At 38.0% G+C, this 27345-nt stretch overlaps 1 protein-coding gene, 1 long non-coding RNA gene and 2 pseudogenes across 7 annotated transcripts in view; 3 read left to right on the top strand and 1 right to left on the bottom strand.

Moving 5' to 3' along the window:
- Positions 1 to 27345, bottom strand: part of LOC143646871 (uncharacterized) — a 56799-nt gene that overhangs the window by 28285 nt on the left and 1169 nt on the right. The window contains exons 1-2 of one of the 4 annotated variants that reach the window (XM_077116281.1): positions 25413 to 25948; positions 13035 to 13064 (exon numbers count right to left, since the gene is read on the bottom strand). The exons of 1 other annotated variant lie outside the window; for it this stretch is intronic. The gene's annotated coding sequence lies outside the window, so the exon portion shown is untranslated. Of the gene's footprint in view, positions 1 to 13034; positions 13065 to 21503; positions 22266 to 25412; positions 25949 to 27345 lie in introns of those variants that run through there. 2 more of the 4 variants (XM_077116280.1, XM_077116279.1) reach the window with 2 other exon arrangements.
- LOC143645647 (glyceraldehyde-3-phosphate dehydrogenase pseudogene) lies at positions 4041 to 5128 on the top strand (annotated as a pseudogene).
- LOC143646873 (ubiquitin-conjugating enzyme E2 L3 pseudogene) lies at positions 11678 to 12118 on the top strand (annotated as a pseudogene).
- Positions 25491 to 27345, top strand: part of LOC143646879 (uncharacterized) — a 115744-nt gene continuing 113889 nt past the window's right edge. For all 3 annotated transcript variants that reach the window (XR_013157700.1, XR_013157701.1, XR_013157699.1), the window contains exon 1: positions 25491 to 25767. This is a non-coding gene — a long non-coding RNA (uncharacterized LOC143646879). The remainder of the gene's footprint in view (positions 25768 to 27345) is intronic.

Here is a 27345-nt window from a genome sequence, read left to right on the forward strand (position 1 = left end):
CAATTTTCCGAGCGTCATCCATTATTTTCTGCTGGTGTCTGGGCATTTGATCAGATTTCCCTGGGTGTGGGACCCAGCTGGTTGAAAGCTTTTTCTGTGAAATCTCTGGGCTCTGTTTTTCTTTTCCTGCCCAGTAGGTGGCGCTCATGGCGCTCGTCTGTCTGCATGGCAGTCCGCCCGGGAAACCGCGCGTGGAGGCGGGGGTCACTGGCTGCCGCGGCTTGGGAGAGTGCTGGTCCTAATTGCCCAGCTGGCCCGAAACGCCAAGCGTGACGGGAGGGCCCCGCTATCCAACGTTCCCAGTCAGACCGGGGAGCCACATGCGTGGAGGGGACCCCAGTCGCCAGCCGCCCCAGCCGGGAAAACGCGTGCCCCTCGGGTATCTCACCACAGCAGATTCTCCCTGCCCGTTCAGCTGTTCCAGAATGGGGTACGCTGTCTTTTTGGTCTCTGTCGTGACTCTGGGAGCTGTTTTGTATTGTTTCTGTTTCTTTAGTTGCTTTTCTGGAGGAGGAACTAAGACCCGCGCGTCTTATTAAGCCACCATCTTCTCCGGAAGTCCTAAAATTCCTACATTTTTACTAAGATTCTCATATTGCTTACCACTGTTTCCTGATATCTTTCAGTTCTTTCTCAGCATCACCCTTCATCTCCCTGAATATTTTCATGATCAATTTTTACAAATCTGTTTGTTATATCTGCATTCTTATCTTATTCATTGATGTTTCTGCATTTTAATCTTCTTCCTGTGGATGAGTCATTATTTACTGTTTCTTTGGTATTCTTTTTTTTTTAATTAAAAAAATTTTTTTAAATACCAAAAAAACACCAAATACAAATATTCGCAACCTCTGATCATTCCGTTCTATATATATAATCAGCAATTCACAATATCATTGCATAGCTGCATATTCATCATTATGATCATTTCTTGGAACATTTGCATCTCTTCAGGAAAAGAAATATAAAGAAAACAGAAAAAAATTCATACATACCATATCCCACCCCTCCCCCTCGCCGATCACCAGCATTTCACTCTAAATTTATTTTAACATTTGTTCCCCCTATTATTCATCTTTATTCCATGTTTTACTCGTCTGTTGATAAGGGAGATAAAAGGAGCATCAGACAGGTTTTCACAATCACACAGTCACACTGTGAAAGCTATATCATTATACAATCATCAAGAAACATGGCTACTGGGACAAGCTCCACATTTTCAGGCAGTTTCCTCCAGCCTCTCCATTACATCTTGACTAACAAGGTGATATCTATTCAATGCGTAAGAATAACCTCCAGGATAACCCCTCGACTTGTTTGGAGTCTCTCAGCCATTGGCACTTTATTTTGTCTCAGTTCACTCCTCCCCTTTTTGGTTGAGAAGGTTTTCTCAATCCCCTGATGCTGAGTCTCAGCTCATTCTAGGGGTTTTCTCAATCACTTGATGCTGCGTCTCAGCTCATTCCAGGATTTCTGTTCCATTTTGCCAGAAAGGTCCACATCCCTGGGAGTCATGTCCCACGTGGACAGGGGGAGGGTGGTGAGTTTGCTTGTTGTGTTGGCTGGATAGAGAGGCCATATCTGAGCAACAAAAGAGGTTCTCTTGGTGGGGGGGGGGGGACTCTTAGGCCTAATTTTAAGTAGGTTTGACCTATCCTTTGTGGGGTTAAGTTTCATATGAACAAACCCCAAGACTGGGGGCTCAGCCTATAGATTTGGTTGTCTGCACTGCTTGTGAGAATATCAAGAATTCAACTTGGGGAAGTTGAATTTTCCCCTTTCTCATCACTCCCCAAAGGGGACTTTGCAAATAACCCTTTATTCACTGTTCAAATCACCCTGGGATTTCTCGGGGCATCACTCTGGACAAACCAACAAAATCTCATGACCTACTCAAGGTTCCATGTACTTATGGTGTTCAATTAAGCTGTCTACATAAGTTATATTAGGAAATGTACTAGTCAAAATATAAATTTTGTACCAAATAAACATTTTTTGCTTTAGTCTCACACATAAGGTAAAATTTTAAAATATTAATTACCATCTATTTTCATGACCCTGCAGTCATGACTGTCTTGTTCTCTTGTTGTACACTGTACAGTTTTAATATTTAAAATGTTAACTCTGAAATTAATTGGCTCAGATGTCTTCTTTTTTTTGATTTTGTAACCAACTGCTGATAACAGATTTTCTTGGGCTTCAAGCCCTTCCATCATGAAGGTCCACCCAAGGCATATGCAATATTCATCCTATCTTCTCTGGGCCTGCGTCTCTTTCTGGGCTTTTGCTTGTTAGTTGTTTCGGAGTTTCCTGTGTGCTGGTTTGAAGCTGTATGTCCTGAGAAAAGGTATGCTCTTTTAATCCATTCCAGTGGGTGCAGAACTATGGATGGATCCTTTTGATTAGGTTATTTCAATTGGGAAGCGACTCACCCATTCAAGATGGGTCTTAATCCTTTTACTGGAGTCCTCTAAGAAGAGAATAAGAGACAGGAAAAGCTGAGAGCTCAGAGAGAAACACCCAGAGAGAGCTCAAAGAGGGAGAAAAGCCCAAGAGATGCTAAGAGAGAATCCCACAGATGCTGAAGAAATCCACTAGAATCAAAAGCTGAAAACAAGGGAACTTGGGAGTGAAGAACGAGCAGATGACAGCCATGTACCTTCCCATGTGACACAGGTATCCTAGATGCCAGCAGTCTTTCTTCAGGAACCAGGTATCATCCTGTTGATACCTTAACTGGGACATTTTCACAGGTTATGAACTGTAAATTTTAAGTTAATAAACCTACACTATTAAAAGCAAATGTATTTCTGGTATATTGTACTCCAGTAGCTTTGCCAACTGAAATATCCTGTTTAAAGGAGTTTGACTGCCCCCTCTATTTTTCAGGAGGGAGACCTCCTATCCCAAATGTTTAAAGACAAGCCTTTGGCTCAGGTTGTCCAACTCCACAGTTTCTTAGACTCTGTTTTCATTGTCTCAAGCTGTTTCTACTGTGAGGCAATTCGGGGGGGGGAGGGCGGGAGTGAAACAGAGATGTTTCCCAAGTCAGACTTTTGTGGCTGAAACACGGCCAGGAACCTATGGAGGGGAAGCAGGCAGTTCCAAAGGCCCTTGGGGAGTGCACCAGAAATGACACTAGAAGCCTCATCCATCTCTCCACAATTTGAGCTTTCGTGACCTGCCTAGCAAATGCAGCTCTTGATCTTTTTTCCAACAACCCTTAGGAAGCACTGCATCTTTCAGTTGCCTTCCCTGCCACCTTTAGGGTGAATGAGAACAATGGCTACCCTCAAAGTGGGATCCCCTGTTATCTCAATCAAAAGCCATGATCAGCAAAAGGCCATGCCCACGCCTGGTCTTGGGTAAAAGGATTTCACCTGCCTTTCTGTCACCAGCGAAGCATCCAGGTATTAGAATGCCTGGGGGCTTACTGCAAGAGTATTTTTACTGTAATTTGCCAGCCTCTTCCTCCTGCTCATCCATGGATGCTGTACAGTGTTCTACAGGCCTCCTGAGTCTCAAAATATTTGTTTCAGGAACTTCCTGCCTGTTTAATAGTTGTTCTGGTGGAAGGAATGAATTCTGCAACTCTCTGTCATCTTGCTACAATCTCTCTCTCATACTTTTTTTTCTCTCTCATTTTTAAAAGACAGTTTTGCTGGACATAGAATTCTTGGCAATATTTTGCTTTCAACATTTAAATATGCCATTCACTGCCTTAGAATATCCACTGTTTCCTGTGAGAAAACATGACTGTTCTAGATTGCAAGCTGCTGGAATGCAATATACCTGAACTGGAATGGCTTTTAAAAAGGGGAATTTAGTGTTCTAAGAAATGATAAATATGCAACTATGTGATGATATTGAGAATTACTGATTATATATGTAGAACAGAATGATACGTTGTTTTTGTTTGTTTGTTGTTAATTTTTTTTAATAAATAAATTTTTTTTAAAAAGGGGAATTTAGGCTCTCTGCTCCTCTCCATTTGAGACAGTATCACCTTTTCATGCAGGGCCAGCCACATCTGAGGCATGATGGTGAAGGTTGGAATAAACGGATTTGGCCATATTAGGTGCCAGGTCGCCAAGGGCTGCTGTAAACTCTAGCAAAGTGCAGGTTGTTGCCATCAATGACGCCTTCATTGACCTCAACTACATGATCTACATATAGCAGTATGATTTCACCCGTGGCAAGTTCAAAGGCACTCTCAAGGTTGAGAACGGGAAGCTTGTCATCAATGGGAATCTCATTACTATCTTCCAGAAGCAAGATCTCACCAACATTAAGTAGGGTAATGCCGATGCTGAATATGTTGTGGAGTCCACTGGTGTCTTCACAACCATGGAGAAGGCTGGGACTCACTTGAAGGGTAGCGTCAAAAGAGTTATTGTTATCTCTGTCCCTTCAGCAGATGCCCAGATATTTGTGATGGGAGTGGACCATGAGAAATATGGTAACTTCCTCAAGATCGTCAGCAATGCTTCCTGCACCACCAACTGCCTGGTCACCCTAGCCAAGTTCATCCATGACAATTTTGGAATCGTGGAGGGAGTGATGATCACTGTTCACACCATCAATGCTACCGAGAAAACTGGGATGGCGCCTCCAGGAAAATGTGGTGCGATGGCTGTGGGGCTGCCCAGAATATCAGTCCTGCATCTACTGGTGCTGCCAAGGTGCTGGGAAAGGTCATCCCAGAACTGAATAGGAAGATTACTGGCATAGCTATCCGTGTCCCCACTCCCAATGTGTCCATCATAGATCTGACCTGCCAACTGCAGAAAATGGTCAAGTACGATGACATCAAGAAGGTAGTGAAGCAGGCATCAGAGGGCTCCCTAAAGAGCATCCTGGGCTACAGTAAGGACCAGACTGTCTCCTGCAACTTTAACAGTGATACCTACCCTTCCTCTTCTGATACTGGGGCTGGCATTGCCCTCAATGACCACTTCGTTAAGCTTATCTCAGGTATGATAATGAATTTGGCTACAGCAATAGGATGGTGGACCTTAGAGTCCACATGGCATCCAAGGAGTTAGAGCTGCTGGACCACCAACCCCAGCAACACCACGAGAGGAAGAAAGAGGCTGTCAGCTGCTGGGGAGTCCCAGCTCCAGCTTGATTCCCCAATACTGAGAATCATACATCCTCCACAGCTTCCTTCCCAGACCCCTTGAAGAAGGGGAGGGGCTAAGAGCCCTACCTTATCCCGTACCATCAATAAAGTACACCCAGCTAAAAAAAAAAGGGGGGGGGGGGGAGAAGGTGGAAGATTACAAGTTTACAGTTCTAAAGAAGTGAAAGTATCAAAATTAAGGCACCAACAAGAGGTTACTGTCACTCAAGGCTGATACTGTCCAGAACAGCTCTGTCAGCTAGGAAATCACATGGTTGGCTTCTTCTACTGGTCCCTTGTTCCTGGGCTCTGTTGCTTTCAGCCTCTATTGCTGTGGGGGTTCCTCATTTTGCTTCTCTGGGGCTGGCTTTCATCTCTTGGCTTCTCTTGGCTCTCTCCAGGTTCTGGCTTGCTTAACATTTAATGGTGACATCTGCTAGGCTCCAAGCATCTTCAAACATTTGTGTCTCTGTTCTCCAAGTGTCAGCATCTTTGTAAGCTCTGCTCTGTTGGCTCTCTTTGTCGTTTCTAATTCTCTCCAAAATGTTTCCTCTTTTAAAGGATTCCAGTAAATTAATCAAGACTTACCTGGAATGGGTGGAGCCACACCTTCATGGAGAGTCTCCTAATCTACAATGCTGAACCATAATACTTTTAAACTGGTACAAGCACTTAAAATTACTGAGGATTGTTTGCACATGACATGTTGCCTCTCTACTGTGGCTTTCAGAACTCTTTCATTACCTTTGATATTGGACAGTTTGACTGTCACATGTCTTATTGTGGGTTTACTTGAACTTATCCTGTTAGGAATTTGTTGAGTGTCATGGTTGTGTATATAGATAACTTTTGTTAAATTTGTCAAATTTTCAGCTATTATTTCCTTGGTTATTCTTTCTGCCCACTTCTCCCTTCCTTATCCTTATGGAGCTCACACAATGTTACAGACATGCTTGCTTGTGTCTCAAAGGTCTTTCAGGCTTTCTCCACTTTTCTTTGTAATTTTTTGCCTTCTGTTCTTCAGACTGAATGAACTCAATTTTCTATCTTCAAGATGACTGATTCATTTTTCTTCCAGCTCCAATCTCCTGTTCATCTACTTTAGGCAATTTTTAATTTGTTATTGGGTTTTCAGCTCTTACTGCATTATTTTTAATGATTTCTTTCTCTTTATTCACATTTATATTCATCTATCATTTTCACAATGTCCTTTATTTCTCTGAGCAATTTTCTTTCAGTACTTTTTGCTTATTTAGGAACATTTTTTTAAATCTTTTTTTTCTGGTGTATAATAGCTCTAGCCCTCTTCTTGATGATTTCTAATGCTTTAATTTTTTTCTGTGTCCTGAAACATCACTTCCTATTTCCTTGTATGTTCTCTAATCTTTTGTGGCAACCTACATATTTTGATAGCTTAACGTATTATCTTTGAAATTTAGAAAGGAGGTGCATGTATCTTAAGTCTGTATCCAGCCAGTGTTATGACAAAGAAAAAAGGAAAAGGAAACCGCCCCCCCTCTTAATGTTCGCAGATTGGTCTTTGCGTGTGTTATCTTCCAAATATTAGCTTTTTAAACATAATTTTAGAGACAAGCCTGAGGAACAGGCTTAGTACCTCTCACATCTTTTCTGCACATGTTCTTTTTTCTAGGCATACATGCAGGGCCCTGGGGCTGCTTCTGTTTATACAGATGTGAATTTACCCTTTCCCTCAGAAATAATATTTTCCTTACATACCAGGTACTGGACTATAGATCCCACAGTCAGCAAATCTTGGCCCCAGCTATATTTTGACTGCTACTCTATAGTTTTCTGTTACATAGCTCTGTGAGATGCTGTTACATGCAGGACAAGTTCTGGAACAACAATCTTGTCATAACTGTGTTATGTGTTTTCAGTCTTTCAGCTTGTCACTGAGACTGGCCCACATACAAATGCTCCTGGCATATGCACAGTGGCTACTTTGCTGCCTCTGGGAATGGGAAAACGGATTCTTACTGGGGGCACTGGCTGGCTACTTTCCAAGCCAGTGAGGGGACTGGGGAAGGACCAGAAAGGCACCCTGAGACCTTACCATTTTGCTTTCTTACCAAGAGAAGCTTACCAAGTTGCCTTTTCCTTGATTGAGTGGTTTCCCTGTTACTGTAACCTTGGAAGTCTTTTCCAGAGTTTTGCGAAAAATGTTTCTGCCAGCTCTTGCTTGTTGTACAAAACTACTTTCAGAGGAATGGAGCGCTGGAACAGTTCATTCCACCACCTTGTTGACCCTCAAAAGTGTTTTAAATTTTTACTCAAATTTCAGGATGGCAGATATGAGAATGTGTTTAAATTCTAAGATGATAGTTCTGATTGATGACAAGAAGTAATTTAAGATACAGTCTATAATTATTAACAGTAAAACACAATTACTAGTATTCTAGGAAATTATGGAACTAAACACAAATTCACAGATGAAGACCATAACTGAGATTAAGGATGCCAGAGATGACACAACAGAGGCCAATCAAAAAATACTTTCAATTTTAACAGTAAAAATCATCTATCTCCACAGTTATCTACTTCATCTGTGAAATAGTTTCTAGCCATCTGCTTAATGTGAGTGATAAGGCAAGACTATGATGACTTAAAGGATATGACAGAGCTTTAAAATCATATTTATCAAGCAAAAAATTACCCAAATAGCTTTGGGTCATGCCTCAAATACAGTGCAATACCTATTATGTACTCTGGTAGAACTGTTTCCTCCTGGGAACCAGATATTTTAACCCTGTAAGACCTATCTCTAGAGGAACAATTTCTTCTGCGGGGCCTTAACATAAACAACTGTAGCTTAGAAACCTTCAACATGGCACTTTGGAACCCACAGTAGTAAATAGCTGGGACAAGGAGGATACCTAACTCTTAGACATCCCAGAAACAGCCATGATTCCAGAGACCAAATAGATTTTAAGGATCACTGTGACTGGATATAATAATCACTGATGCCAAATGTTCCTGATATTTGGAGAGTCCCAGGACGAATTCAAACCCCACTTCCATATGATCTATGTATTCCAGGTGTTTTAATATCCTAGCTTCAAAAACAAATACCATACAATGTCACAGATGAGAACATATTGGCTCACGATTTTGAAGATTAAGACTTTCACCCTCCTGGGATTGTTATCTTCTGGTTGGCTAGCAATCTTTGAGGTACCTTGAGTTTCTGTCACATGGCAACGTACACAGTGTCATCTCCTTGAATACACAATAAAGGCTACCAAATTATTGATACCTAGGCCAGTATCTGAAAGAAGGCCATGTTGCAGCAATGTGCTCCAAGAATAGGAAACTGCATGGGCAATTCACTAACGCAATTTTAGAGGCAGGAATCTCCCATTTGCAACACACATTCTAAGGCAATGGAATTAAAAAAACACAATAAACCATTTAGACCTAGCAGATATATACAGAATATTACACACAGAAGCAGAATACACATTCTTCTCATGTAAACATTGAATATTTGCCAGGGTTGGCTATACACAAGTCCAGAACATTTTTAAAAATATTAATGTCAGACAAAATATCTTCTCCAACCATAATTCAATGAAACTAAAAATCAGTAGCAGGTGGAAGATTCACATATATGTGGAAAATACATTTCTTAATCCATTCAAAGTATACAATTAATAACTCACAGTACCACCATATAGTTAGTTGTGCATTCATCACCACAGTCAATTTTAGAAAATTTTCATAATTCCAAAAAATAAAAAAGAACACCCAAAACAACCCATAGCCTTCATCCTTTCATCATTTATTTATCTATATTTTGTGTTTATTTTATTATTCATCTGCCCATACACTGGATAAGAGGACAAGGTTTTCATAATCACATGTTCACAATAAAAAAGCTATATAGCTATACAATCATCTTCAAGAATCAAGTCTACTGCATTACAGTTCAACAAATTTAGGTATTTCCTTCTAGCTATTTTAATAACTCTAGAAACCAAAAAGGACTATCTATATAATGCATGAGAATAACCTCTCTACTTCTTTTGAAATCTCTTAGCCACTAAAATTTTATTTTGTTTCATTTCTTTTCAACTAGCTTTTTGGTCAAGAAGGCATTCTCAATTCCATGATGTCAGGGCCAGGCTCATCCCTAGGAGTCATGTCCCATATTGCCAGGGAGATCCCTGGGAGTCAAGTCCCAGGTCGGGGTGGAGGTGGGGAGAAGCATACTGAATTTATTTGCAGAGCTGGCTTAGAGAGAGAAGCCACATCTGAGGAATAACAGGTTCTCTGGGGGTGAAGCTTAGGCATAATTATAAGTAGGCTTAGCTTCAGTAGTTCAGAAATAAGTTTCATACTGGCAAGCCTCAAGATCAAGGGCTTGGCTTAATAAATTGGGAGTCCCTAATGCTTGAGAGAATATAAGGAATTCCCAAGGTGGGGAAGTTTAATATTCCCACATTTTCCCCCAGTTACTCAAGGGGACTTTACAAACTCATTTTTATTTTCTGCCCAAAATAATCTGGGATGTTCTGAGGTATTACATTAACCTGTGCAGAATAACAAGATTTCATTCCCTATTTTAGGGTCCATGTAATTATGTTGTTTAAACAAACTGACCATACAGGTTAAATTAGGTAGTGTGCTACAGAAAATATAGATCATGTACCAAATAAATATCTCTTTCTTTGCTCTCACACAGAAGTTGCAGTTTTAAAGTAGGGTCAATATCATCCTTTACCCTGCATTCCGATTTACCTCAGTTCTAACCAGATCTGTTTCATTTTGTAGTCTGAAATCTGACCGTTTTTGAGCTTCTTTAAGAGTTCTGTATGGTAAGGTTGACTTTCAGAGCTGTAGAACTCCAACTCTGAATCTCAGGTGTCACATAGATACCAAAAATTCAGGTGAATTACCTGTTTATACTAGTAGCTCAGCATCTCATAATTTAGAAATAAAAGTTACAACTCAGGAACAGATGTGACTGCTGTAAAAGCTTACAATCTAGGAACCTTTACAATAACCTATTGAACATTCTGTACTCCTTAATCATTGGTTGTCCAATCTCTCCCCACCTTCCATATCCTCATAACCTATGCCCTCAAATTCAATTCTCAGTTTCCTCACTATAGTTTATATTAGTGAGGGCTTACAATATTTGTCCTTTCATTTCTGGCTTATTTCACTCAACATGTCCTCAAGGCTTACTCATCTAGTTGCATGCCTCACAACTTTATTCCTTCTTTCAGCTGCTCAATAATCTATTTTATGTATATCCCACTGTTGCCCTTCCACTCATTAGTTGATGTACTCTTAGGAAAGAAGGAAAAATGTGGAAAATAAACAATACAAATTTAAGTAACAAATATGTAGAAAATAAATGTCAAAAATAAATAATACAAATTTAACAGACTAGCTTAACAAAATCTTACCAAGCAAAAGTGTGAATCAGATTGAAAACCTTCAAACAAAGAAAAGAACAGGACAAGATGAATTCACTGTTAAAATCTATGAAACATTCAAAGAAGAATTAGCACCAATCCTTCTCAAATATTTCCAAAAAAAAAAAAACAGAAGATACATCCTAACTATTTTGAGTCCAGCACTGTGGTCTTACAAATGCCAGACAAAGGCATCAAACTACAGAAAATTATCCTTTATGAATACAGATGCCAAAATCCTCAAGGAAATACTACCAAACGAAATTCAGCAGAATGTTAGTAGGACTACACATATTAATAGATTTTTAAAAAAGATCATCTAGTTAGATGCAGGGAAAAAACATTTGATAAAACGCAGGAATTTTCATGATAAAAACAATCAACACACTAGGACAGGAAAGGAACTTTCTTAATCTCATAAAAGGGACTTATGAAAAATCCACAGGTAGCATCATAAACAACAGCGAAAGCCTGGAAGCTTTCCTCTAAGATCAGGAACAAGACAAGGATGCTTGCTTTCATTTTCTGCTATTAAACACTGTCCTGGATACTGTCAGAGCAATTTGTCTATAAAAAGAAATAAAAGGCATGCAAATTGGAAAGGAAGAAGTAAAATTAACTCTATTGTGAGGTGGCATGAGCTTACAGAGATGTCACACACATTTACACTTACACTCATGCACACACAAATACTTTAAGTATCAGAAGTAATAAATGAAGGCACTAAAGTTACAGAATACAAGATTAAATGCATAAATTGTATTTATACATATAAATTATGAGGAATTCAAAAAGGAAATCAAGAGAAAAATTTAACTTACAATGGCATCAAAAAAATTAAAATTCCTAGGAATAAATTTAACTAAGATATGCAATTATATACTGCTATCTATAAAATCTGGCTGAAAGAAAATAAAGAGGACCTAAATAAGTAGAAAGACATCCCCTTTCACAGACTGGGAGATTTAATATAGTTCAGGTGGCAACAGTCCCCCAAATGATTTATGCATATTGCAATATCTGTAAAAATACCAAAGACCATTTAAAACCAAAGGCAAAAGTTGACCCTTGAAATCATCTGAAATTAGGGGGAAGCAGCAGCACCAAACCCAAGATGGTGGCCAGCAGGAGGCTAATGAAGGAGCTTGAAGAAACCCACAAACGTGGAATGAAAAACTTCTGTTAGCATCCAGGTTGATGAAGCTAATTTATTGACTAGGCAAGGGGTTACTGTTCCTGACAACCCTTCAAATGATAAGGTGGTCTTCAGAACCTAAATCAATTTTCCAGCAGAAAGATCACATTTAAAACAAAGATCTACCACATCAATGAAAAGGGGCAGGTCTGTCTGCCAATAATTAGTGCTGAAAATTGGAAGCCAGCCACCAAAACCAACCAAGTAATCCAATCCCTCATTGTACTAGTGAGTGACCCCCAACCCGAGCAACCGCTTTGGGCTCACCTAGCTGAAGAATACTCTAAGGACCGTAAAAAATTCTGTAAGAACACTGAAGAGTTTACAAAGAAATATGGGAAAAAATGACCTGTGGACTAAAAAAATCTGCCATGACAGATTCCAGCCAGTGTGAGCAGAGATTCCAAGCAATGCATTCTGACACCTGCAAAGCAGGATTCTGGGGGAAATCGACTCAGAAAATTTTCTTAATCAAAACCGGTCTGCTGGAAAAGTAGAATCAAGTCTCAAATAATGTCTTTTTAATTGTATCCTCTAGTATTATTGACATAGGACAGTACTGTATCATATCTCTGTGAATGTAAAACATCTTGTACCTGCTTTATGATATGCAGTAGTGACCAAGCTATATCAGACCTGTCTTTAATGACGTTATTCTAGAACTTTTTCTTTCCAGACAATGATTGAGAAGCTAACAAAAAATGGTGTCCACTACAATAACAGTGATAGAACTAGCTGTTTTTCAGGATTTGTACCTTGTTACTTTTTTTTTCAGAGTGTGCTGGATGTCTCTATAATTTTGTTCAGCTGACCTGGAAAAGCTGTTGCTGCTATTAATGCATAACATTCTGCTATTAGTCTTTTTATATAAATATATATGTATACATATATATATAACTTGAATTTTTGGAAACTTTAGCAGTGCTGTCAACTTTGGAAAAAGCATCCCAGTTGTACTTTTGGTCTAGAAACATGAAACTTAATTTTTTTTCCATTTGTACAGGGTTAACATACTGTCTTAAATATGTAAGGTCTTATCTATACGGGTTTGATTACAGAAACTAATCTCTAAATAATGAAAAAAAAAAAGTGGTCTAGGTACCTGCAAAGAAAGGATTAAAAATTTAAGATGTTCTAGTTCTGCTTTCTTTGTTTTAAAAACCACTGCTTCCGTCTACAAAAAAACAAACAAACAAAATATGGAATTATAATAGACCAGAATAGTTAAATGATACTGTACGGTGGTGAGACAGTAGCTCACTGGCAGAATTCTCACCTGGCATGGACAGAGACCCGAGTTTGATTCCTGGTGTCCGCCCATGCAAAAAAAAAAAAAAGAAAAAATGATACTGTGATAGAACAAAACCGAAGGATACCCAATTCTCTATTTTAAAACATACTATATAGCTACCATAATCAAAATATACTGTAATGCTGACATAAAGATAAATATATATACTAACGGAACAGAATTGATACTTGACAAATAAATGCATGCATCTATGGTCAACTACTTTTAAACACGTCACCAAGATCCTGCACTCCAGAAAGAAGAGTGACTTCACCAAATGGTGGTAAGACAACTAGATTTCACATTTAAAGCATTTCAGTACTTAAAAAACATCAAATCATTTAGAGAGCTAAATGCAAGAGAAAAACTGCAACATTCTTATAAGAAAATATAGGGAAGCCTCGTCCAGAGTCAGGCGCTTAACTAGTCAAAGCGATGGTGGTAGTGGCAGTACAGCCATGGTGCCAGAAGCAGTGACCCAGAGGGAGCATGAGGCAAAGGGAGACACTAGCTGTGTGGACCAGGTGATAGCACCAGAGGTATTAGATTTTGCCAACTTCACACACATGTGAGTACAAGCTAGTTGTCCTTGGCTCAGGATGTAAAATTGCAAAATCTGCTCTGACTGTTGCAGTTCGTTCAATTTTTGTTGAAAAATATCCTATGATAGAGGATTCTTATAGAAAGCAAGTTAAGGTAGACACACTACAGGCACTGGAGCTGCTATATAGACTACTCCAGATAACTTTGCTTTTTTGATACTTGTAGCTTATTGCAATTTTTCTTTTTTTAAGAAAGTCAAGGTCATTATCATTGCATTGTAGAAAATAAGTGCTTTTGATTAACGCAGCTATACAGTTTTTTGCTTTTTTTTTTAAAGACAAGATAGTAGTCTTGTCTTTAAAATATGATAGTCCTTTCAGTAAACTCAGATTAAAGACACTGCCTTTAATATCTGTTCGGAAGGAAATATCCAGACTTTTCAAATCTTATTATACATTTCCTATTTTGTTTACCTAGGGAACAATGTTTATAGTTGTGTGTACAGTAGGCATCTACAACAAGAAGTATATATTTTCAAACAATATTTTAATGATTTAACAATTTTTGTAAATCATTTTCAGGCTTCTGCAGTCGTAGAGTCTCACTGTGAATCCTATGCTTGCTCATGCATAAACACATTTGCAATACCAAATATACAGGCTTAGTATTTTTGCCTATTAATGGCTGTTTCACATATGTAACATTTTGGTTGAGATATGAAATGATGGATGAGTACCGTGGACATGGGAAGTAATTTTAATCATGTGTAACAAGGTCACAATGCCTAATTCACAGTAATTATAGTTTTTTTTTTTAACAATGTCTTTTTGCTTTGTATGCATTAACGTTTGGGTGTAAAGATTGTGCGTCCATAAGAGAGAAAGCCACAGTATTTAGATTGACCAACCTAACGTTACAACTACTTTGAAGTGGCCAAATGTAAACTAAAAGCCTTAATTAAAGTGATGCAATTCTGTATAACTTAGCATCAGTAGTTCAATAAATTTGGATTGCCAAGCAAAAAAGTAATAATAATAAAGAAAATATGGGGGTAAATCGTCCTGACATTGGATTTGGCCATTAATGCTACTATATGACATTAAAAGCACTAGAACAAAAGAAATAAATAAACTGAACTTCATAAAAATAAAAAATTTTTGTTCATTAAAGGATGCTTTCAAGATATAGAAAAGGCAAGCTACTGAATGGAAGAAAATGCTTGCAAATCACATATCTGAGAAACGCCTAATATCCAGACTAAATGTAAAAAAAATCTCTTACCGCTTAAAAAAAGAGAAATAATATAGTGATAAAAAGGCAAAGGACTGGAAAAGACCATTCTCCAAGGAATATTATGCAAATGGCCAACAAGCACGTAAGGATGCTCAACTCTTTGCCAGTAGGGATGTGCTAATCAAATCATAATGAGACACCACACCTGCTACAATGATTTAATTTTTTGAAAATCTAAAACAACTGTTGGTGAGGATGCAGAGTAAGGACTCTGTCAAAACAAGTAAGAGACACAAGCATAACAGATGATAAATAAATTAAGTATTCCTGAGATGGAGTTCTGCATGCTAAGTCTATGCCAGCAAACAAAAGCTTAACTAAGTCCAGTCTCTTTCTTGTAAGTGCTCCTTCTTTCAGAATCTGAAACCTGAGAACTAATCAGAACCTGTCAGCTCCTTTTTCCTTCTGTAGCTTAGGTTCTTCTAAGTCAAGCCTAAGCCAAGGAAAACCATTCCGCACCAATCAATATTATTTTCTTTAATACTACTTTGTTTTACCAATATATGCCTTGCTTCTGCTGTCACTTTTCAGAGCGTCCCTCCATCTTATAGACTGAATATTGCCAAATTCATGAATTTATGCATTATAAATCTAAACATGTGAGATCCGAAACATTAGTTTTCTGTGGATTTTTTGGCCTTTTTTTTTCCCCAGTTTTTTCAGGATCTGAAGGCAACTTGCTAAGGACGCTGGAGGCAAGAGAGAGGACAGCAATGGCTGAATCCTTTGAGTTCTGTCCTCCCCATGCTCTCCAAGGTTCACAGGTGAGTCTCTCTCAGACTTAAACGCCACTCTTTTTATTTTTTTGCAGATTTTGAGATATATTCATATGTCATATATTCCATCCAATGTGTACAATGTTTCATAACTTAATTATGCAACCATCATCACACTCAATTTTAGACTGTTTTCATTGTTTTAGAAAGAAAATTATCAGACACACACAAAAAAACCAAAACCCTGAACACCTCATATCCCTCCTTCCCCATTATTGACCCCTGGTATTGGTGTGAAACACCAGTTACTGCTGATACAGCAATTTTAAGGTATTACTGTTAACCATACTCGCTGGTAATACGCATTTTCCCCCATACATCACTCTATTATTAACTCTTTGTAACATTGTACCGAGTCACACATTTTGTACTAGCCCATGTAAGAACTTACTTAAATTTGTAGTGTTAATCGGTGACATACATGACTCTAAACAACACCTTCCAACCAAAGTAACTTACAACTCACCACTATTACTTATGCTACCAATAACTAGCTACTCTCACCTCATATCTATTCCCCAACATTTTAAGTTCAATCTTGTTACACATTCTGAATATATTAGGTTATCACACCCCCTTTCTCTAGCTTCTATCTCTAGGTATCCTATATTCTACATTTTAAGTTCTGAGTTTCTGTATTGTAGTTAATTCATATTAGTGAAATCATACAATATCTATCCTATTTTTTTGGGTGCATGGTCCAGGAAATGAACCCGAATATCTGTCCTTTTGTGTTTGACTTATTTCACTTAGCATTATGTCCTCAAGATTTATGTCAAGTCATTTAGCAGTTTTTTTCTGAGGAACCACCAAATTATCTTCCATAGTGGCTGCAAATTTTACACTCCCACCAGCAGTGAATAGGTGTTCCTTTTTCTCCATGTCCTCTCCAACGTGTGGTTTCCTGTTTGCTTAATAGCGCCCATTCTTACAGGTGTGAGATGGTATCTCCTTGTGGTTTTGACTTGCATTTCCCTAATGGCTAATGAAGATGAACATCTTTTAATATCCTTTTTAGCTAATTTGATTCCATTGATCAATATGTCTATCTTTGTGCCAGTACCATGCTGTTTTGACCACTATGGCTCTATAATAAGTTTTAATGTCAGAAGTATAAGTCCTTTCACTTCATCCTACTTTTCAGGATGTTTTTAGCTATTCAAGACCCTTCCCTTCTAAATAAAAGAACTGAAGGAAACTTTCTCAATATAATAAAGGGTGTACTTGAAAAACCCACAGTCAACATCATACTCACAGTGAGACTGAAAGCCTTCCCTCTCAGATTGAGAACAAGACAAAAATGCCCACTGTCACCCCTGAAATTCAACATTGTGCTAGAGGTTTAGCAAGAGCAATTAGACAAGGAAAAGAAATAAAACACATCCAAACTGGAAGGAAGAAGTAAAACTTCCATTATTTGCAGACCACGTGATTCTGTATTTGGAAAATCCCAAGAAATCTATGACAAAGATACCTGAGCTAATAAACAAATTTCGCAAAATGGTGGTATACAAGATCAATGCACAAAAATCAGCAGTGTTTCTATACACTAGTAATGGGCTGAGGAGGCAATTAAGAAAAATATTCCATTCACAGCAGCAACTACAAGAACCAAGTACCTAGGAATAAACTTAACCAAGAATGTAAAAGACCTGTGCTCAGGAAACTATAAAATACAAACTCAAAGACCTAAGTAGGTGGAAAGACATTCTGTGTTCATGAGTAAGAAGGTCAAATATTGTTATGAAATCAATTCTACTCAAAATGATCTACAGGTTCAATGCAATACCAATCAAAATACCAGCAACCTACTTTCCAGAATTGGAAAAGTTATCAAATTTATTTGAAAGCTCCACTCTTTCTGTATTTGAGCTCTTTGATCTCAAATCAGCTCCTAGTCCAAAGGTTAGTGACTCAATTCTATTGATGAGAAAGATTAAATTTTTAGCCCGAGTCTCTAGGCTTTTGGTGCACTTCAGTTTCATTTTTGCAACTGGTAGTTTCTTAGCTTGTGTACAAGTATCCTCAAACTCTTAAAATTTTTATTCTCCACTCTCTGGCACTATGGCATTTAATAATTAATAATTGGGTGGTTAGAAGCTGTGCCAATGTAACAAAATGTCAACATCGCACAAAAGATAACCTAAAATTTCAATGTCCATTATGGGAAATATTCCAAATAGACAAAATTATTCACCTCAGAAATGAAAAACAAACAGTCAAATAGGCTGTTTTACTTGGTACTCAGGTCATATTAAGTAATCCCAATATTCTAAAATAGTCACATTAAAGGATTCTTTACAATAGGCCAAATGAGAATTAAAAGCTCATGAAACTTATGTTTCTATGTCTAGTAGCAAAAAATGTTTTAATCAAGCTTATAAGCTCTCTATTTGTGACTATAGGTAGGTTTACTACATATTTTCCTACCTCTGAATGATATTACCAAATTAACTTATAAACCTCCCTAAAAGAGCTCTGTTCAAACTGACTTAAAGGTAAATGAGCACTTGGATAAAAACTAATACTACTAATGTTCAGAAATTAAGGAAACCAAACTTCTAATATTTCAATGAAAAAGAGTATTCATTGAACTAAACCCAAGTATTTTGAAGAAAAATTTTCTGTAACTCTAACCTTTGGCAAACAGGACAAATATTAGTTAAATAAAAATTGATAAGTCTTTGAAATTATCAATGTTAAGTACAATATAAGTGTATCATTTTACTCCACTTGGGCATGTTCTGCCTTTATTTATAAAGAATAACTGATCAAATGAACTAGGATTAAAGCTACTAGATCTTTAAGACAATGAACAATGTAAATTTGTATTTAAAAAGTAATTGTACAGGTACTCAGTGGTTAGAATGCCCGCCTCTCATGCGGAAGACCCAGGTACATTCCCAGACCATGCACCCCCCCACCCCCACAAAAAAAGAAAAAAATTAATTGTAGTAAAAAAAAAAAAAGTAATTGTAGGGCAGTGCAATGATGGCTCAGTGGGAGAAGTCTTGCCTGCCATGCCAGAGGCCCGGGTTCAATTCCTGGAGCCTGCCCATGCCAAAAAATGATGTTAAAAAAAAAAGTAATTGTGCTAATTTTTAAACAGTAGTTACCTTTGTTACAGTTGATGAAAATTATTAAAATGGTACTATTAACTATCACCCATATTTTATATTAGTTATATTAGTACAATTATAAAACAGGGCTATCATCAATTGTAATAAACGTTCCATATCAATGCAAAGTGTTGGTGATGGGGTGATACATGGGAATTCTGTATTTTATGCATGATTGTTATGTAAACCCACAACTCCTCTAATAAAATTTTTTAAAAAAGCATGCATTGGTGAAACAAAGATTTTAGAAATTCAGAATTTGGAGGAAACAAGAAAAATAAGTAAGTTGTTCAAACTGAAATGTGTGTGACAAAGTGTTTCACGGACTTTATGTTTGAATTATTCACAAGTGTCAGAGAAGAAATTTTTGAGAGCAGCCAGTGTAGGTCACAGCAGACATTGCAAATAAAAACTAGACAGGAAGATATTTCTGTGTCCATTTCTATCCAATTTACTCCCTCACAGGCCATAAACTCACAGAGGAGAAAATAAAACTGAGCTGGGGAATAAAAATTGATGATAACAATTATAAAAACAGCTAACATTTTATAAAATGTTTTCCCATGCCTGACAGTATGCCAAGCATTTTAAATTTATAATTACACCATTAAGAAAGTTTCCACTTATTCCTGCAAAGGATAAACTAAGCCTATTTAAGATTAGGCCTAAGAGTCACTCCCAGAGAACCTCTTTTATTGCTCAGATAAGACCTCTCTCTCTAAACCAACTCTGCAGGTGAACTTACTACCCTACCCTAAGTAGGACAGGACTCTCAGGGCTGTAAATCTCCTTGGCAATGTGGGGCAGAAATCCCTGGATGAGCCAGGATCTGGCATCAAGGGATTGAAAAAGCCTTCGTGACCAAAAGAGGAATGAGAGAAATGAGACAAAGTTTCAGTGAGTGAGAGATTTCAAACAGAGTTGAGAGGCTATCCTGAAGGTTATTCTTATGCACTATATAGATATCCCTTTTTAGTTTATGGTGTATTAGAGTGGCCGGAGGGAAGGTCCTGAAACTGCTGAGCTGTTCCAGTTGCCTTGATTCTTGAAGATAATTGTATAAAGACAGAACTTTTAAAATGTGACTGTGAAAACCTTGTGTCTGATGCTCCTTTTATCTAGGGTATGGACAGAGAGTAAAAAAAATGGATAAAAATTAAATAAATAATAGGGGGGCAAAGGGTAAAATAAATTGAGTAGATGGAAATACTAGTGGCCAATGAGAGGAAGGGGTAAGAGGTATGGTATGTATGAGTTTTTTCTTTTTACTTCTTTTTCTGGAGTGATGTAAATGTTCTAAAAAATAATCATGATGATGAATACAGAACTGTGTGGTGATACTGTGAGCCATTGATTGTACAACATGTATGGAATACATGTGTGTGAAGATTCATCAATAAAAAATATTTTTTAAAAAATTAGGCCTACGAGTCACACTCCCCCTCATCCCGCCCTGAGAACCTCTTGTTACTCAGATGTGGTCTCTTTCTCTCTCTCTCTTTCTCTCTCTAAGCCAACTCAGTAAGTGAACTTACTACCCCGCCTCCCCACCCCCCACAGGACATGACTCCCAAGGGTATAAATCTCCTTGGCAACCTGGAGCAGAAATCCCAGGACGAGCCAGGACCTGGCATCAAGGGACTGAGAAAGCCTTATTGACCAAAAGTGGGAAGAAAGAAAAGAGACAAAATATGGTTTCAGTGGCTGAAAGATTTCAAACAGAGTGAAGAGTCTATCTGGAGGTCTTTCTTCATGCATTATACAGATACCCCTTTTTAGTTTATGGTGTATTAGTGTGGTTGGAGGGAAGTACCTGAAACTACTGAGCAATGTCACAGTAGCCTTGATCCTTGAAGACAATTGTACAAAGATAAAAACTTTTACAATGAAAAACACAAAATAATAAGAGACACTGTGGTTATATAACCAAGTCTTAGGAATTGTAATTCAAGAACCCAGAGGAAATTCCAAACCTATTGCATATTCAGCCAGCAACTTGTGCAGTTGCCTGTGGTTACCCAAACTGTGTAACAGCTACAGCAGAAGCTGCCAAATTAGTTAAAGCTTCAGCAAACTTAACTCTGAGCAGAACCAATATCTTCCTCCAGAAATCTGACTTCTCATTAGATTCTTCTACTTTCACCTCCTAATCTTCACCTAAAGTGCTACTCAGCTACCTTTATCTGATGAGGTAGAATCTCATGACTACAAATTGGTAACTTCACAATGAATGACTCCATAATTCTCCTTTAATAATCCCAAATGTAATCCTATTTGTTATGCTTCTTATGACAGAAATTCTGATGGTAAATTCAAAGCAGGCTATTCAGCTGCTACTCAGTATTAACTGACTGAATGAGGTAGTCTTCCAGTCTTTCTCCTGCTCAATAGGATGACCTCTATGCTCTTATCCCAGCCTGCCTTCTATCTGAAGGAAAAATACATTAACTTCTACACATGTAATCTCACTACAGACAAAATTAGCCTCAAGAATTATACAGGTGATATAGAAGAGCTTGGAGACCTTATTGCAACTGCACAAATGCCTCTGTAAAGTACAAGTTACATCAAAAATGCATGTTAACTTTAAAATTTAACATGGTATGTGAAACTCTCAACACAAATTTCTGCCAACTGTTTATTTGTACTCCCAATATAACAGGCTCTTGGTCACTAAGGACAAATGATAATAATTGTAGTAATGAATCTACAAATAGCATCACCTTGGCTGGAGTTACACTGTTCTGCCAGGCTTTCTTTTTATTTGAGGAGACTCTGATAGGGTATTTGTCCAGGCACTAAATTGCCTTAATAGGTGGTAAACGTCTGGCCAAGGTCCACTTGGTTTTCTCACTATCCCCTTAGCAGTTTATAACCAATCTAGAACTTTTCACTGGACTACTCCTCTCAATCTATCTTGCAAGAAAAAAAAAAAAATAGAAATTATCCAGGGAGTTCACAGTACTGGATTTGCCTTTTTTGGCAGATTGTTGCTACCCTGACTTGGGTAATCATGAAAATACAATTAGAAATGAATCACTCACAATAGGAGAACTTGCTGACTGTACCAACAGAACTCTACCTACACAGCAAGGGTCATTAGATTCATTAGCTAAACTTGCTTTAGACAATTGGATTGTTGCCCTTGACTATTTATTAGCTGAACAAGGAGGCATTTTTACCATTGCCTCTCTTGTAGCTGGGAAATACTGGGGAAGCTGAAATACGATTGCAAGAAATAAATGAACAGGCCACATAACTAACAGATAAAGTCTTCTTCAGACTTTATATCACCTGAAATTAAATCACTTTGATTTCAGCAGTTTAAATCATGGGACTTGAGCTTAGGAGCATATAAGAGATGGGTATTTGGACATTTCATTACTCATAATACCAATATAGTCTCTCTGGCACACCGTTTTCTCTCCCACTTATTAAATAGGGGTACACAGCCACTTGTGAATCAGCAAATGCTTTCTTTATGCCTGGAATGAGAAAAAAGAGATGAATATGGAAAAATTGTCATCATGGTCATGAATGAGCTCAACATCAAAGAACCTGCAATTACTTCTCCAAGATCTTAGGCAGTAATTGAAAGTGGTTCTCAACGCCAAAAATTTTAATCACAGCTGTTTAATGGCCAGATCAAAACAGGGGAAATTGTTAAATACATTAAATAAGCCAGAGATGGAGACCTTCATGCTAAGCCCTACGTCAGCAAACTGAAGCTTAACTAAGTTCCTATTTCTCTTAAGTGCTTGTTCTCCCAGGACCTGAAATTTGAGATCATCCCATCTTAATTGCCAGCTCCCATTTTCTTCTGTAGGTTAGTTCCTCTAACTCAAGGAAAAATTTCCTGTATCAACCAGTAAGATTATTTTCTTTAAGATTTCCTGTTCTGCCTGGATAAGCCTTGTTCTTGCTTTTCCACCTCCCTTCCACTTCTTGGATTACACAGTACCCAATTCATGAATCACTTAAGAAAGCTGTGAGATTCAAACAACTTCCTGTGGATATTTTGTTGTTGTTGTTCTGCTGACACAGAGAAGACACACATTAATAACTTTTTTTATTATTTTGGACTCCCATATATTTCTATGGAAAGCTCAGCTCCTTATATAGACAAGATAACATCCAAAACATGAAACAGCAGGAATCTGACATATGTTTCAAGACAATGACTGAAAATGTCCACAGTGAAGAGAAATACAAAGGCAATTTCCTTCTTTCCTTTCATGAGTAAATTATGTATGTTTGTAAGTTATAAGGCTCATTATGAAGGGAAAATTTTTTCATATAGCAAAATCTTAATTTCTTCCATGCCCCAGAAAAAGTTTCTGGTCCTGGGTTATGCAAGGAAATAATATACTAACACTAGTTTCAAACAAACGTCATGACTATAACTGTAGTAACTATACCCTTTTCTTCAAAAAAGTTAGTACCTTTTTATCTACATGAACCTGTATACTGAATTTTTTTCCTTATCAATTTTTCAAAAAAAAAAAATGGAGTTAAATTAATAGCACTTTCAAGAGGGGCAAGAAATGATAGCAAGATTGGTGTTTACTCTGTCTGACACATAAAAGACAAATATTCCTCCAAGAAGGTGGCTTGGAAGTAATACAAGAACTGAAGGCAGGAGACAGCAACTCATCAGGACTATCACAAAAGGTAGTACAGTGATAGCAGGAAGAGGAGTCCTTGACAAGTCTGGCTTTTAACTTATCCAGATCTCAAACAGATCTTAGGACCCTCACTGACAAGGCCAGAGCACTGTTCCAGAACAGTGTCAAGAGGGCCAAAGTCTTTAAAAAGTAGTGAGGGAACACCATTACTCCATGATTTGTTAATGTACATGTTGCTAGTGACAAAGGAATCAAGAAGCCTGGGTTTGAGAACATCACAAACATCATTTACCTAGTAAGCAATAATTAAAGTTCTTGTCTAAGGCAAACCATGCACAACTACGTAATGAAGTTCCCAATACACCAAAGCTAAGTTTAATCTCATTTTAAACTAAAGCACAATGGCTTCTTCCATATAAGGCCAGTTTTGCATTAATGTTTCTCAAAAGCCAATTATGTCTCCAGTTTTAGCCTCAGTTTAACAGGATTTTATAAAATACTACCTTTAATATGACAAAGCCGAGGTAAAAATGGAGCTAGGAGCATGACATCCTCTATCCAGAGCTATTCCCTGGAATAGGAAATACTTTAGAATGTGAGTATGATTAACTAAGAGGAAAACTAGGGTCGTGTAAGTTACCAGGAGGAAAGCTAGAGGAGTAAGCTTGGAACTGAATAACTCAGTGAAACCCATAGTGAACAACGATGGTGGTTAACTGTATAAACATAAGAAACCTCTTACATGAACTAGGAAAAACATACATCACAATTACAAGGTGTTAATAATATGGTAGCAGCTGGGAAAAAAGGGCAATTAATGCAAACTAAGGTCTATAGTTAACAGTGAAATTGTAATATTCTTTTGTACTATACCAAGGCTAACTGTTAGTAACAGAGGAACATAAGGGGTATGAGGTTATTTTTTTGGAAGAAATGACAATGTTTTAAAATCGATTGTGGTGGTGAATGCATAAGTATGTGATTATACCAAGAGCCATTGATTGCACACTTAGGAAAAGATCGTAAAATGTGTGAATAAAATTGATTAAAAAAAAAGATAATGAGAATTAGGTGAATGGTAGTATAAATTTTATTTTGTCTTAAGTATGAGTGAAAAGCTTACCAGACAATGAGTATCTAGAAAAATGATCCACAGATTTTTATCCTTAATTACACAGTTATTTCTGCCACCAATAAAGAGAAATCCCCAATCCCAAGCAACAACATACCCAATCTCAACGAAAAAATGAGGACCATGTCTCTAAATCAGGATGTCAGTATCTTTCAAAATGGGAACTGGCTGAAATAAATGAAATGCAAGTCCCAAATGATAAAAGAGAGCAGTGTGTTTGTGTGCTGACGCTTTCAAAACCTATTCACTGCAAAAGCTGAAGCAGAGTAATCTGCTGGAATACAGAGGGTTTAAATCACAGGTGAGTTTTGAGGACTTGGCCTTTCCAAGCTCTCATCTTACACTCTGCGAAGGGAGAACAATAAGAGCTACCTATTACTTAAGCTTATAACCACCGATCCTGAGACTCCCTGAGAATGATTGAGCGGCAACTTTTACTAACTGCAGAATTTGTCACATTGCTTAAATTCTCTAAGATCTCTCACCTGTCAACGTGAACAATAATTATGACTACCTCCCATGTGACATTTTGCGAGAAATAGTGAGGTAGTACATTCAAAGTACATACAACTGTCTAATGTAGATTAGGATTTCAAAATGATTTTTATGACCAGATAACCAGGTGTTCAAAATAGAGGTTAACTCCCCTCTGGGAAATTTTTATCAAATTAGAAAAATGTACGCAAGCTGATAAGGACCGAGTCAGCAATCCAATAGCCCTACCTTCAGTCACCTAGAATATGTGAGAGATTGCTCACAGTCTTCTTAATACACACCACCCTTCTGAAATATGAATGCACTATTCTTGGAAAGGCAACACCTCTACAAGTTGGTTTTCACTGACTGGAAATAAAATAACAATGAAAAACTTCTACCTGGTGTCGGCGGGCGGGTGCTGCCAGCGCACTCCCTCCCCCTCAGCAGGCCGAAGGGCGGAGTGGGCGGCGCCTCTGCGGACACTCTGCGCCACAGGCCGGACCCGCGACCCGCTCCCGCCAGCTGACGGGAGGCCTAGGGGAACCGCCAGCCCACGTACAAGAGCTACGATCGCCGCGGCCATCTCGGGGCCATCGCGTCAGCCCTGCGCTCTCAGGCCTTAGCTCTCTTTGAAGACCCGAGCGCTGACGGAAGCTCCAGGGAGACTGGAACTCTCGTGATATTATGCCTTTCTTCCGGTGACGTCAAAGGAGGAAGGCAGGCGCTTCCGTCGTCGTCCCCTTACTTTCAGCGGTGAGTCCGGGAGAAGAATGGTTCTCTCCTTCCTGGGCTGAAGCATCCTACCTTGGCGCAGGAGGCCATCTCCTTAAATTATTACTATGAGTAAAGTGTGGAAAGAACCGCCATATTTCATAGATTTTAAGATGCTTTTCGTGGCGCCCATCTACTCCCCTCCTACGCCCCTCCCCCGCTAGTGTCTTTTTTCTCGCGAGCAGCTTCACAGCTATTTCTTACGTATTGGACACACATAGGTTTTCATATGAACAATGGAATTTTTTTTGCTTAATAAAGACTGATAGTACCTGGGCTATTATATGGGTTACTTAAACTCTAGAGACTTTTTTTAAGAGTATAGACTGTAGCCTAAAATTCATTTCTTCATTTGCTGTGTATTTTCCTGCTCTGTTCTTGCAGTGGAATGCATGCTGGATACACAAAGCTGAATAGTGGGAGATGGGAACAATTCCTAGCTACTACAGCATAATATAATGGATGCTGGGATCAAAGTGCAAGTGCTGTAGAAATCCACAGGGAAGGCTTCTGGAGGTAACTTAAGATGACAACTTAAAAGGGAATCGAGTCAGCCGGGCTCAATTTCCAGCTCAAGTGAGCAGGAAAAAAGTGAAAGGGCCCAGGTCCCAGTTTGTGGAATCTACTTGTGAGTGAGTTCAGTTAAAGTGACCATTGTCATTTCTGTCAATACTTCTATATCCTGCTGAATTTCTGTCTGGTTGTTATCAGTTTTTGAGAGTAAGGTATTAAAATCTCTGCGATTGTTTCTTTCTCGTTTCAATTCTCTCAGTTTTTACTTCATGATTTAAGGGCTTTGTGGTGAAGTGCATTCATTTATAAGTGTTACGTCTTCCTCATGAATCGCCCATTTTATCATAATGAGTTTTCCTCTTTGTCTCTAGTAATATTTCTTGCCTTGAAGTCATCTTTGTCTATTATTTATTACAGTTACCTCAGCTACAATAGTTACTGTTTGCATGGCATATTTTTTTCTGTTCTTTTACTTTCAACTTATTTATGTTATTGAATCTATGGTGTTTCATGCATAAAACATACAGTTAGAGCTTATTTATCTATTCTGATAATGTCAGAATCATTTGATTGGAGTGGGTGTCCATTCATACTTAATTTAATTATGATAAATGGGTGCAGTTATGGTTTCCATTTGCTATTTTCCCGTGTGTCATGGTTGTGTGTGTGTGTGTGTATGTGTCTGAATGCATGTGTGTTTGTTCCTCTGTTCCTCCTTTCTGCCTTCTTTTCTATTAAACCAATATTTTGTTTCGGTTTACCATCTCAAACCCTCTGTTGATTTTTTAACTACATAATTTTTAGTTTCTTAATGGTTACTCTGGAATTACAATATTAATTTTAATTTATCACAGTCTACATCAATCTAATCCTGAAATCTTATGTCTTTTAAAGAAAATAAGAGGAAAAGTTAATTTATACTTTCGTATTTAACCACATAGTTACCATTTTTATTGCTTTTCTTTCTTCCAGTGAATTTAAATTTCTGTCTGATATAATTTCCTTTCAAGTTGAAGGATTTCTTTAGTAGTTCCTGTAAGGCAAGTC

The sequence above is a fragment of the Tamandua tetradactyla genome, chromosome 9 (genome assembly GCF_023851605.1).
Source record: "Tamandua tetradactyla isolate mTamTet1 chromosome 9, mTamTet1.pri, whole genome shotgun sequence".
Classification (NCBI taxonomy): domain Eukaryota; kingdom Metazoa; phylum Chordata; class Mammalia; order Pilosa; family Myrmecophagidae; genus Tamandua; species Tamandua tetradactyla.